Source organism: Haemaphysalis longicornis, unplaced genomic scaffold (assembly GCF_048455015.1).
Source record: "Haemaphysalis longicornis isolate Haplotype H1 unplaced genomic scaffold, Haemaphysalis longicornis Haplotype H1 scaffold_3, whole genome shotgun sequence".
NCBI classification, from domain to species: Eukaryota; Metazoa; Arthropoda; class Arachnida; order Ixodida; family Ixodidae; genus Haemaphysalis; species Haemaphysalis longicornis.
This window is the reverse complement of record NW_027526335.1, coordinates 91,789,877-91,803,560: the sequence shown is the minus strand read 5'-3', so window position 1 is coordinate 91,803,560 and position 13,684 is coordinate 91,789,877. Positions and strand designations below refer to the sequence as shown.

Here is a 13,684-nt window from a genome sequence, read left to right as displayed (position 1 = left end):
TTCGGGAAGACAAATGTTGGAGCTATAAATTTATCGTTTCCGAATTGCGGAAATGTGCTGTTCTAATTGTTTCTTTCAACTTCATAGCGCTAGGAATTTGTGTTCTAGTTTAATTGGTAGCCGGTGTCGGCTTTGCACGAGACACTGCACCAGGATTGTTATCGGCCGCATTGTGTTCGAGGTGATGGGTCCTACAAACTCTGGATGGCGACTCGATCCTTGCGTTTGATAATGCGTTGCGGGCCTCGCGTTCACACCCAGTTTATAATGTCTGCACAGCAGCAGGCATAGCTCTAGCTAGGCGTCGGTTGCTTCAAGCTCAGTACCATAAGGCTGAATGCACATGCAACGTCTGGAGGCACACCAAGTACGTGAAGTTCTGTGGTCTTGTTTTGTTGCGAAGGTCTTATGCCATCGAGTTTATTCATGCAAAAAGCCCGCTTGGTCGTTTTCTTACATGGGTTCGCTACTACTGCAGAAGTGCAGAGCAAAATACTGCAGCAGAATTGAAATTATTAACGTGCTTCGTACAGGGAACAGTTTGCTTCCAGATAAAGGTAGGCTACATGACTAGCGTGTTTGCAGCTGGAGTTGTAAACGAAGATTCATAGACACTTACCTTACAGTAGCACAAATTTTCTGTTACGGTTGCACTACTCGCGTTTTGTTGTTTCTTTTCAGATCTTGCAAGTGCGTGGAACTGTGCTCTTTGGCTGCAACCCTACAAAACGCAGCTTGCAAAACAAGCAAAAAATGTCCGAGGACACCTAGGCAATTCTTATGAGCTGTAAATTATAAAGCATGAATGTGCAGTTGAGCGGCTGATACGCCTTGTTGCCGCCCCGGCGGCCTCGCTCTGTCGACGGGCTTTGTAATATTGTCGCTTGAAACGCCTTGCTTTGCAATACGCCTTAACACTTTCGAATGGCTTCGACGTGTACCCCACGCGTTACGCCGCTGCTTGTTTCTCAAGCCTGGTAATGGGAGAGTTGACAACGACAGGGAATTCCGTTTTCCCTACTTGTCAGTCTGTTGTCTTTTTTGGTTGCACTCTTCCGCTCTCTTACTTCATCTGCCGTGTAGTGGCGTGAACGGCAACCTCTCGCCACAAACGAGTTTAGGCTCCTGCTTTGGGACGCCTCGGGATATGGAACGCATCCCAAGAAAGAATTTCGCTGTCCCAGACGCCGACGTCATTTTCGCCCGAAGTGCCATTTCAACGCTTTCGCATTAAAACAATGCTCAGCCACAAAACCGGCGAATATAGCGACTGGGCTTCAGGTCAGGTAAAACTGGCCTCCGGAGATTTCCAATTCAATATTCACTCAATAGGTCTCCAAATAACCGCGGCGCATTTATGGCCGTTCTAAATCTCGTGTTGCTATTGGTGTTCGACATTTCAAGTTATAAAAGGCATGAATTTTGTTGTGGTTTGTGGTCTTTTTTGCTTAAGTTCTGTGTTTGTTTGTTTGTATTTTGTTAATACAATACACTTTCGGCTTTCAAACGGCAGGCGTTTTAGAAACGGCGCGAAGGGAACGTATGTAACGCTAAGACGAAAGCGTTGGTAATAATTACTATTTTCAGCAGAGTACGTAGCAGTGAAAAGAGCAGCCATTGGCGCAAGTGGGGCATTTATAGTAGCCGTTAGTGTTTCGGGGAACCGATATGTACCTTTTTTAAATAGAGGTTGTTTGTGTATTGGGACCCGTGCTTCCAACATCGTATTTAAAGCCGGCAATGTTGTTGTTGGTGATGGTAGAACGTTTATTGAGCCAAAGGGAAGGGGTAGAAACGTGTGGTTAGCCTCCTAAGTCCAGGAGGCCTCTTGTCTGGGCTGCCTCCAGCGCGCATCGCACCAGGGCGACCTGGCGCTCCGGTGCGGAGCTGGTCAGCTCGGACTCCCACTGCTCAGGGGAAGGGGAGGGGTGGGAATGTGGGTGTTGGGGCAGGAGAAGACGAGGTGGTAGGTGTTGAGAGGGATGTTGCAATGTGGGCAGTCGAGTCGGAAGAGAGAAGGGGAAATGTGGGGTAGATGATGTGGTTGTAGTAGGTTTCGGTCAGTAGTCGGCGGAGGATGTATACGCTTGTTGGGCGGTGAGGGAAGGGTGGAAGGGAACGCATCTACGAACCATCTAAATATATACCGATACGTGGTACGTGGTTTACTATTGTACTGCTTCGTCATGATCAATGCATGTATTGTCTTATCTAGAGCCGTTCCTTTTTCGAGATTTTCAAGTAAGCGTGTTGACACAATGGGAGCCCGGTTTCGCGCATGCGCCGCGTGTCCAGAGATCTTATCAGAGCTTTTCGGTCGACCAACCGGTCTGTGGGGGCAATGCACTATTTTTGTGACAGGACGCGATCGATCCCACTAAGAAAGCTTTCGCTTTAAAATATTCCTGACATTTCTGGCTGGTCTGGTAAAGTTCAGTTTCGCGATCCTAATATTTTCTTACGCTTCAGGTGCGCTTTAGGCGGCATTGTCATATATTGGCTGTTTATAAGGATGCAGTGAAACTGAGAAAAATGCGTTGTTGGGTGAGTTAATTGTGTTGCTTGAAAATGCTCCGCAGAAAAAACGAGACAAGAAAGACAACAGAACGGCAGAATACTCGAAACTGCTCAATTCCAGCGAAACGAGAGCATAAAATAGTTTCGCAAGACCTATAAAAATACAAAAAATATAGAATATTCCTCAACATTTTAAGCAGCGATAAGTTGCGACTGTCCAAAAACAGTGCAGATTCTGGAAATGTGACCATGGGGACATCATTGACACCTTTGCTTGTGTAAAATTCGCGTCCATGAATTTTTACCTTTTTTGCAAAGGACGCATGCGCAATTCGCACAAGGTTGTGGAAAATATGTGAGAGTTAAACAGCCACACCTTTCGTGCCCATCCTCACGACGCCTGAAAGCAACCAGTCCCTAACAGCATCCATGCCACCTTCAACACAAGTACCATCGCCGTTCCCAAAGCGGCCGGCGATAGCGTTAACATATAAAATAAAACTGCGAAGTGTCAATATAAAGATATATTAACGCACTCCGTAGAAAGCCATGATCGCCGCGACGATGTTTTCCCGCATAAAACGAACTTGTCATTCCAGAACTGCCACTGGCTATTCTTCTCGACAGAACCCGTAAACAGGAGGTAACCAGGCCTTTGCTTACTAGCAGCATCTTGCACCATGTACTGGGAAGGCTGTAATTATTGTTTTTTTTTATCGTGATCAGCGCGTGGCTAGCGTTCCGCATAAGCTGAATTTGAAGCCGATGTTGAAGTGGCATGCACATTTACGATGCTTCGTCCCTCAGAATCACGGGGGCCGGCAGTGTTCGATAGACGCCAGAAGAAGGAACGACAAATATGCAATAGCTCGATAACAACAGGTCAGCCATCGGAGAAGCCTCCAGAAGACACCGGTGGCGGCTACCGCAGTTCTCCGCGGCCCTCGTCTGCACTCGGGTCAACGGGCGGCGACGAAGCAGGGTGCGAGACCGCGCGCGTAATTAGACCATCTAGTTTATTGCGACTAGCGTGCCTTGTTGAGGAAGCCGAGGCGACGACGACGGTGGCCTCGGGGCGAACGAGGGGGAAAGCCTCCCACAACCACACCGCTCTGCCCGTCTACTCCCTGGCTTCCTCCTCCTCCGCTCCCTCCACCTCCACCTCCGTCCCAGCAGCTCTTCCAGTCCCGCGGCCTGCTTCAATTAACAGTCGCATTTAGATGCAAATGCGCGTGGCCCCTCGCCGACGTCGCTGTGCCCGACGAAAAGCCTCTTAATCCGCTCACTGACTGCGCAGCGGCCCCACTTCTCGCGGGGCGTCGGACGACCACCACGCCTGGGTGGGTGCGTGCGTGCGAAAAAAAAAAAATGCTCCTTTCCGCACCGGTGTTCCTCCTCCCTGGAATGCCCTGTCTTCATCCGGAAGAGCGCAGCATGCCACGAAATTGGCCCTAAAGATGACTCGGAGCGTTCGCCGGCCGCTGGACTTTCTGCCCACTTCGATGGCGGTTGAACAGGTAGAACGAGGGTGGCGGGAAATTTTCAACTCAAGTTATTTTAGATCGGGTTAGTTGGTTTCTTCCCTTCTTCCTCTTTGCCGTGGTAGCCACCGGGGGGATTTATTAATCACATATTAATTATATTAGGCTTAAAATAATTTTCACAAAAACCCATGTCTTACGGAGCAGTTTTTTTTTTTTCGTTTGATTGGAAAAGAAACGAGCATGAGCTTGAGTTCACGTCATTTAACGTACGTCAAGGCATCTGAAGACCAAGTAAAAAATACGTAGGGACAACTAGAATCAGTCAAACGCGGAACGACCGAATGGAACCGAGCCTCCGAACGATTGGACGCAGCCACTAACAACAGTGGTGGGGTGACACGTAGCCGGGGCTATACGTCGGCAGCGTGGCACATTCGGGCAGCGGCTGCGCACGATGGGCTCTCTATACAGCGAAGCTGGATACCGATTCCCCTAATAAAGGCTCCCCTGTATATAGCTGTAGCTATAGCTGTACACCGCCCAATAGTTCCATCGCCTCTATAGACCTTATGCAAAAACTGGCGCCCTCTCGCGGGCACCGCGTGCGCTTCCGCCATGTTGGGGGATTCCCTGATCTCCGGATACCGCAGTAGACGCGCACGTCGGCATTTATCGTTGTCCAAGATGCCTAAGTACCGCCCTGTAACTTGCTGTGCACAAATATGATGCGAGGGAGACCACGGAAAAAGCGTACACATCTTTTTTTTATTTCTCGACGGAAGCGTGATTCGAGCCCTGCGTGCACTCTTAATCTGGTTCCACGTAAGATCCACTTAGTAACTGGAACTTTTTTGCAAAAAAGTTCCAGTTATATATTCGGAACCGTGTTCCACATATCCTGAAAATTAAGTGGAACAGTGCACCACATATTTTTGCAACTAAATTATGTGGATCGGTGTTCCAAATAAAAGTATGCGGATCACTGTTCCAAATAAAAGGGTAGTTTAAGTTACTGGAACATTGATCCATGTAAAATGATTTGGAATTTATCCGGTGCACCGTTCCAGGTACCTTCAGGCCAGCTGTTTATATAAAACGGTGTTCCTATAGACATTAAGAAGCTGTCTATGGGACTACACTTTTCCAATATTTCTGCTTTCCTGTCGGTATACACTGAGGTCATATGCCAGGCTGGCGGATGCATTGGTATCAGCAGGAAACCGCAAGCACCATTTTAACACAGCCTTGATATATGACCCGCAGTGATACCAACAATTGGAAAGCAGAAACCACCGCAGCAGTGTGGTCCCTGACAGTTCTCAACAGTTGCCTATCGGAGCACAGTTCTATATAAAAGTTGGTCTGAGGCACCTAGAGCAGCACACAGTCTTTGGCTTCACCCGCAGAATCCTGTTCTGGGTTTCAGCTGCATGTAAAAGAAACAATATACTTGCATTAAAATACGCACGAAACCAACTAATGACTCATACACTGCTTTTCAACATACTATACAACTTTATTGGGTGTTAGTATGGTACATATCAGATTTGAATAGCTGTCTATTTTAAATTGCACAGAAAATGACCAACGTACAAGGAATAAATACCATAACGATAACACTAAGCTTTAAGTGGCATTTTCACATATTCACCTTTACTCAAAAACATGGTTAATAAAGACGGTATTAGGGGCAACTGCTTCACAAATAAATAGACGTGTGCGTCTACCGCAGCACTGACACAGACATTATACAACAGTGAGCATCAAATATGCTGTCTTATCAGATAAACCAAGGTAATTCAAAGGCGGAATGACTCATTGCGCTTGCCATACTATGTTTACGCAAAACTGTTTGGGAAAATGCAGTTTGCTATTAAATTGTAGGGAAATGCCTAAAAACAAGCCATACACGGTTGTATTATCACAAACCTACAACAGTGCAGTGCAAGAGTTTAGGAAAACAACGCTCGAGCCAAGATTAACGATAAAACATTTTGACACGAGAGGTCACATGTGGGAGTATGGCACCATTGAAACATGATTATTAAAGATAGTAGTTTCCTGACAACCCGCCGCGGTGGCCCGGTGGCTAAGGCGTTGCGCTGCTGAGCACGAGGTCGCGGGTTCGATTCCCGGCTACGGCGGCCGCTTTTCTGATGGAGGCGAAAAGCAAAAACGCCCGTGTGTACGAGATTTCGGCGCACGTTAAAGATCCCCAGGTGGTCAAAATTAATCCGGAGCCCTCCACTACGGCGCGCCTCATCGCCTACGTTGCGTCGGCGCGTTAAACCCTACAATCAATCCAATCAATCAGTTTCCTGACACCAGACGTAAGTGTAACATCAAGCTATTAATAGGCAAAATAGACCTTATGAGCGTCCTGAAAAGGCCTGACTTAAGGCCCGTTACTTGCCCAAACAATTTGTAGTTGTTTAAAATAATTCATCCCAAGAAATCTCACAAAATCCAGCGTGAATCTTATATAATTTTGCAAACCAGGTAGCTGGAAGCATGCTACACATATTAAAATTTAACAAGCAGACTAATTATATACGTCATCAATTCAAGCGGGAACAAGTCAGACATCCTTAAGAAGCAAACAAGCCAGCGTTGAATCATACAGGTGACCAGTTTTACAAAGCAGACTTGAAAGCATTTTTTCCAGCCTCAACATTTTACCTTAGGTGAAATTCACAGTTGCGTGCTATAAAAACCCTCCCGTCTTGCTATCAGTGTAATTGTGACCAAAGCCCTGCTTCTGCCAAGCAAGAAATGCAGCTTTGTTCAAACAAGAAAACTTGTTCAAGCCAAATACGCACATTTCCAATTCTTCTAGGTCATGGGTGTCAGCTCACATCCGGAAATAAAATTTATCAATAAAGGCGGAAGCCATCCGCGTAAATAATTACTGTCACTTTTGCATCACCAGAAGCACCGCCACGAAAAAAAATCTCATGAGCTACACTTGAATAATAAGGACGTTACAATGCGGTGCCATGAACTACATTAACACCCACTATAGATTCAAAGGCAGCCTGCGCATTGTGCCAATGATGAAAAATAAGGCACGACTTCAGTGTTCAGTTGACATGAAACTTGCATGTGCCAGTAACCTAAACCTCTTCATCTGATTTCACCCCCTTCATGCCTTTCATCTGACCTCCTTCATGCCTTTCAAGAGATACTTTAACCTCTACCAATAATTTAAAATCCCAAGTAGAGCTGAACACTTCAAGTATTTCAACAGAGACTCCAACTTAAGTGACACCAGGGCACTGTCAAATTTCTCATGCTTTCCAAGAACTCTCTGCAAAAGTCCCAAAAACTCTCCAAAGGCACACAACCATATGAACATGATGACACGATGAAAAAGATGACATATACGGCGAAGAGGATGACCACATCCTGAAGTGACAATGCAGGCGGCGAATCCGTGATGTGTTTCTTGCGGGCAATATTGATGCTGCCAGTCCCTTCTCTCAGAATAACCGGGCCTCGAGAAGACTTACTGCTCACCTCATGTACCTTCAAGGAAACAAGAAAATTTTGTTACATGGTTGCTTTAAATGAGTGAGTTGCTTAGCCCCTTTCATGACACAGTAATTGATTTAAAATCAGTGATTTCTTGGGTTTTTTCTGGGAGTGCTGCTAGAGGTGAAAGTGCGCTAAACAATATCACCACAGACAATCAATGAAATTGCCCTGATTCTGGAGAGTATCTAACTTTGCTGCCTCGGTATCCTGAATATAAGGTTTTTTTATCCTTGAGAGGTTTCGTTTATTAATCACATAATAATTACTATAATCACCTTTCGGCATTGTATTTTACACACCTTCTCGCTGCAAAAAATTTTCTCTATACTGTATAATGTGCTCCCTAGAATGCTGTAGTGAGGCTGGCTTATTATAACTTACAGCTAAACGATGTTTCTACCCCAAAGAAATAAATGGCCAGTCATAGGAAATCATAAATATCGCACTGTGGCAGAAATGTTTCGTGGAATTAGTTCCACCTAAAATATTTCCCTCTCGATATGTATTACCTCATGGTTCGTAGTGGTACGAAGCAGAAGTTGAGCTGACTAAGGCTGAACTAGGCTGTTGCACAATTTTCTTATAAATCACAAATATAGCACATTTTCTTGCAGACGTCCCTTTCTGTGCTCTAAACAATTCCCTTAAAAAAATTACCCCTTATTTAACCACCTGTCAAAATCCAATGCAAGCATTACTCATGCTACGCCTGTATTTGGGAGTATTATTGGTGCTACGGGCGTACTAAAAGCGGAAAATTTAAATCGTCAGTTGCCACCGTATTGTTCTAGCAGCAACCACGTTGGGCGTGTCCGTGGTGCTGGCAAATCACAGCAACAACTCTCAAGGTGTAAAAGCTAAATATTTACAAAAATAAAATACAAAATAGTTTTTTTTGGCCACTGTTGGAGCATCCGTAATAGGCGGAATGTGAACACAATGGCCAATATTGGCGTTCATGATAACTTCTTAACAGTGCGATTTTATTAGGACGAACAGACCCAGAAATTGAGTCTCGCAAAAACAAAATGCCAGCTTACCCAACCAAAATTAAGACCCGTGTGTTTCTGCCAGGGCCGTCTCAAAGTGCCCTTCCAGGAAAGTTTCGCTAACGTGTTCCGAAAAGCTCCTACTGTCACCTTGAGCCACAGGCCAAGCTGTCACTGAAAAGAAGTTTCAAACCATCAGTTATAAAGAAACTACCTAAAAACGCGCCATGAAAGACCCAAAAATGGCAGAGCGTACTTACTTGTAGAATGCAGTGATTTCATCCCGTGCAAGAGCTTTAATGTGTTGCCTTCTGATGATACACTTCCAAGAAGGGGTCCAAATACAATTAAAATGGTCATATGCATTCCTTGTACCACTGTTTTGGGTCTATCTTCGCCCTATTGCCTAGAAAAAAAACAGTACGAAAATATCAGAGAATAACTTTATGCCTTGCTTTACCCAGGGAGCACGAGAAAATATTGAACAATGTCTGATTCGTTCCACGAAAGTAGAATGTCTTTTTTACAGCGGAAGCCCTGGTAATCTTTTCTTGCTAAACAATTTGAGATATGAAAATATTTGAACATACTTTAAGCTCACCTGTCCTTGGTCTATGCGAACCGGTGAATATCTGCACAATATGCACGACTCAAAAAGTACTCTTTTGTAGCTTATAAGCTCCACAGGGCATTCATAACCCGCCACACTGTCCCCGACGACCCTTCAGCATGCCAAAGATGTCTTCAACCAGTGAATTCCACAGCCATGACTTCGCAGGAGCATGTAAAGAAAGGAAATAATTTGTTTTCATTTTTTTTTTTTTTGCAGAGGAACAAAAACAGTTGTCGCAACCTATTAGTGGAGGGCCAAATGTCTCCACAGTCAGCCATATACTCTTTCTGAACAGGTCATAGAGTATGAATACAGAATGTAGCAATCTGCTTTTGCAGTATAATTTCTACGTTCAAAGGAGAACAGAAATGGATTAATGTTTGGTGCACATCATGATGCAACAACTTTGCACCCGAGCGTTTTGAAAATTATTCCAACTCTCGAGCTGCCACTGACATTGATAGCATAAAATGGCAGGAATGGATTATTTTTAAACTTACTTTGTGACGTTAAAACTTCTAATAGTCCACACGTGAGTTTTATGGGTAATTATTCTGAGGTCTCAGGTTACCACTGACATTGACAGCATAGAAACGGCACCACACTTTCTGCGTGTTTCCACCTGCCTTCCTCTCCACAAAAGGAACGTTTTGTTACTACGCTACTGCTCAGACAACCACTTTCCCTTGCATTTCACTACACGTCAGGGAGCCAACTAACGTTGACTAGTGTAAATAGACCATCTGAATTCATCGAAGGCATTGGAAGAAACAAGGAACAACTACACACACAGCACAGATAAACGTAAGCAATGCTGCCGCCAACGCCTTGAACGCACATCAACATTAGGCGGAATAGCGTGATTAGCACAGTAAATTTATGGCTCTCAGAAGACCAACACAACGCAATTAACACGGAAGTTTGAAAATACTGATAAGTGTAAAGACAGACGCTCCGACAAACAAGTGCAGTGTGTGCGGGCGAGACAATAGCGTGCGACTAACCCGAGAAGATTCAGTACCGCTGACAGGTACAGCAACCGTCAATATACAACTAAGCAACACCACACCATAAGGGGACATGCAGACTCGAGAAATGCGCGCACCAGCAACTTTCTAAATAGCACTAGCTAACGTACGCAGTCAGAAATGTCAAGCCGACTCCGACCCACAAACACGCAAGCTTAAGTGAATAACGGCCGCAAACGTTTCTCGCATCGAACAGGCAGCGGAGCGGCACGTTTATCGGACGCAGTGATGAACAAGTCAAAGAACAACAACCGTTACCAGAACATAAATAAGCAGCACTGACCTTTTTTGCGCCTCCCGGCAAAACTTCACTTCGTCGAACAGTAAATACAGCCCGAGGACATGAAGAAATCCGCCGTTTCACGCCACAACCAAACTGGTAACCGTTCCCGCCAGTCTGACCGACAGTTCATTTAGTACATCAGGCGCATAACGCGAGCAATCGAGAAAACGGCTGTAGAAGGCCACTGGTGGCGCTGCATGCGGACGAACAAAAACTAGCTTGCGTAAGCGTTGAGACATAGGGGCGCTGCTGTTGTTAAAAGTGTTCACGCAGTCCTGTTTTTCCCTCATCGTCGTTGTACCCGTTGCCGTCCCACTATACCATGCATCAACGGAAGCGGCGCTGCCTTGTTTTCTTTCGTCCATGCTGTCAACGCATGCGCACGGCATGCCGCACCGAAGTGGCGGTCGTTTCGTAATCGTTTCGGCCAACATATTCTTCCTCCGTGCCTTTGGCGATGCACGCCGTGGCCAGTGACCAGTCCGCGGAAGAGATCACAAGCTCGGCACCCTTGATCGCTTATATTTGCTTCGGAAAATGGGAGTAGGCCTCTAAGCGGACGTCTACGTGGCTCTGAGGCTGGAACAAAGAGCTCAGATATTAACCAATTTAACACGTTAGTTGGGCTAAAGTTGTTTCTCTCCGCGGGCCGTGAGCGCGTGCTGTATGTGTGCATAAACTTTGATCACAGCTTTATTTCGTTCTTTGCAGTGAAAACAAAACGACGCTTCTTTATTGACTGCGTTCTATTGACAAGTCTTTTCAATACCAATAATATATACTGCGACGCTCTTTGATACCCACGTTATAGAAAACTACTTCCGCATAGTGAATCCAGTGTGATTACTCGCTAATTAGCGAGTAATAATACATCTGCCCGTTTTCCAGCAGTTTTTCTTCATGAACACCAATAGTGCAGGAAAAGAGCAACGGGGAGACCAGCAGCAGAAGGCAGGTCATTCGGTGAACTTGAATTACTACGGCAAGTAACAACATTAGGATAACACTGCGAATCTTCGCGATTCTGCAATGCATAATTTGAAATAAGAATGCCATTTCAGTATAAATATATAGAATGTAAGACAGATGCCGCGGGGTAGATTTAGTTCTCCGGGTTTTGTGTCATTCTCCTCCTGCAAAGAGGCTTTCGTTTTTGCTTGTGAAAATTACTAGCCGGGACGAGACAAAATACAAAAACTAACTTCTAAGCATATAACTGCATGCGTAGCATGATGTGTGTAATGTAAAATGTGACGCAGTCGGTTACCATTATGCATGTGCCCCATCACAACATAAGTAACGTGGACTAAGTACCATTGAGCGCGTACTACACCATAGCGAGATGATGACTGAGTGTTGAACAAAAACTGCCGTTTCTTCGAAGCTTTGTAAACCAAATGCATAAAATGTAATGGCCTCAACAAGTATTTCGTAATGAAGATGTTCACAAAAGCACCACGAATTCTTCCGCGCTATAGCAGCTATGGCTTTGCCCGAACGGCATATGGGGAAAGGGAAGACATTTAGTCCTTCTCAAATTGAAGTCACTGGTGATTTTGTACTTGACGCCTCAAATTAGAAAAATACGATGTTCACGAAAGCGGTTTGGGTGCCTCAGAACACCTGGAAATGGGTTCCTGCAATTTCTTCTTTTGCCTAAGATATCCTCCTCTCGACATTTTTAATGCTTTGTACGGCGCTGACAAAAAAGTGGGATTTCGTTTCCTGTCAAAGGACATCACTAAAACTACAGCTTAGCCGTATTATGAAAGTTAACTGCTGCAAGGCAGTTTCATAGATGTCGGCGAAGTTCATTAAATTTTATGTGCGGTGTGCGCGTGTATATTAAACGCGCACGTGCATCTTGGGTCAAGAAGCACCTAATATATATGCGGTTCATTGTTCCAGTTGATGCATGAAAGAGTGCATACTTCACTGCCGTGCACGAGTTATGTGGAACAAGACACGAGCAAAAAATATACAAACGCACTCTCCCCAACCGTTTACTGGGACATAAGTGGAACCGTAACCGGAACCGCGACATCGCATGACCCCATTTCTTCGGTTCCAGATAAAAACCACGAACATAAAGAAAACAAGCCGACGGTTCCATATAAGATCCACCTATATGCCTCGTTCCAGTTATTCTTTCGTTCGGATCCACATAAAATATATGGATCACCCTGTTTAACTGGAACTTATATGGAACCAGATTAAGAGTGTGAAGTCGCTATCAGGTGTCGACTTCTTACCGCAGTAATATTATAGCTAGATCGCATGAATATTCACAAATCGAATAATATGTGCAGGACTAATAAAAACTCCCACCTCCCCTCGCGGGAACCCCTGTGTAGATGCGACGCATAGGGGGTTCACGTTGCAGCGTTGGACAGCGGAGGAACGGCGCTGGAACGATGGAGCGGAGCGGCGCAGGCACCGTGTTTTATAGCGCGCATAACGGTGAGGGGACGCGCCGGCGCCAGTGCGTCTGCCGCGGCTATGACGCAACACAATCCAACACAATCCACTTTAATCCAATCCAGTCCAAATCCAATCCAAGCCAAGCCAAGCCAAGCCAATCAAATCGAATCCAATCCAATGTCCCTCGCGAGAGAGTGTTCGCTATGGGAGAGGAGAGGGGGTGAGCGGCGGATAGCGAGGCTGGCGCGGCGAGGAGAATTGGGGAGGGGTGGACGCCGACAACGAAGCCGACGCCGGATGCATGGACAAGGTGGGTGAATGAGATGCGTGGCATCTAAAAAGGTGCCAAAGTTAGCTATTTTCTAGCCCTGTATTTGCCGCCGAGCACTCCTGCCTGCTGGTAGTTAAAAGGCGCACTGCATCGGTCAGCTCGTACTTTATCGAGAGAAGTTTTGAGTCTGCCGTTCGTGCTTTGCGCACCCGTGTTTTCTTTTTATTCTGGACGTTCGCTGGGCTTTTATGGAAGTACTACGCATTCTTTCATTTGCCAAACGTTACAGTAAATAAGAGATCCGCGAGAGTTGCAACCTTCACGTAGCGCCATGAGTAGCGCAAGTAACGTACGTAGTAAACCGTGTATCGGTCATTTACCGCTCGTCGCCTGCTGTTCGACCGTAGCCTATTTTCCCAAGATCAAATTTTTCGAGCGGAATTTTCTAAGCGGTAGTGTGCACCCAGTTTTGTTATCCAGGGCGCGAGCAGGAGACGCTCAGCTGTCGCCGCGAGGCACGCGCTCACGAGCGCGTTCTAAGGTT

The 13,684-nt window shown here is 45.7% G+C and overlaps 1 long non-coding RNA gene across 2 annotated transcripts; it reads right to left on the bottom strand.

Annotated features, from left to right (window-relative positions):
- Nucleotides 1-5,530: 5,530 nt before the first annotated feature.
- LOC144174857 (uncharacterized) lies at nucleotides 5,531-10,550 on the bottom strand. Of its 2 annotated transcripts, XR_013323533.1 has the most exons (5): nucleotides 10,449-10,550; nucleotides 9,126-9,294; nucleotides 8,785-8,930; nucleotides 8,576-8,698; nucleotides 5,531-7,526 (listed from the first exon to the last, which is right to left on the bottom strand). It is a non-coding gene; the product is annotated as an uncharacterized LOC144174857 (long non-coding RNA). The 2 variants fall into 2 exon arrangements; XR_013323532.1 differs by having other exon boundaries at nucleotides 9,126-10,547.
- Between the last annotated feature and the right edge of the window lie 3,134 nt (nucleotides 10,551-13,684).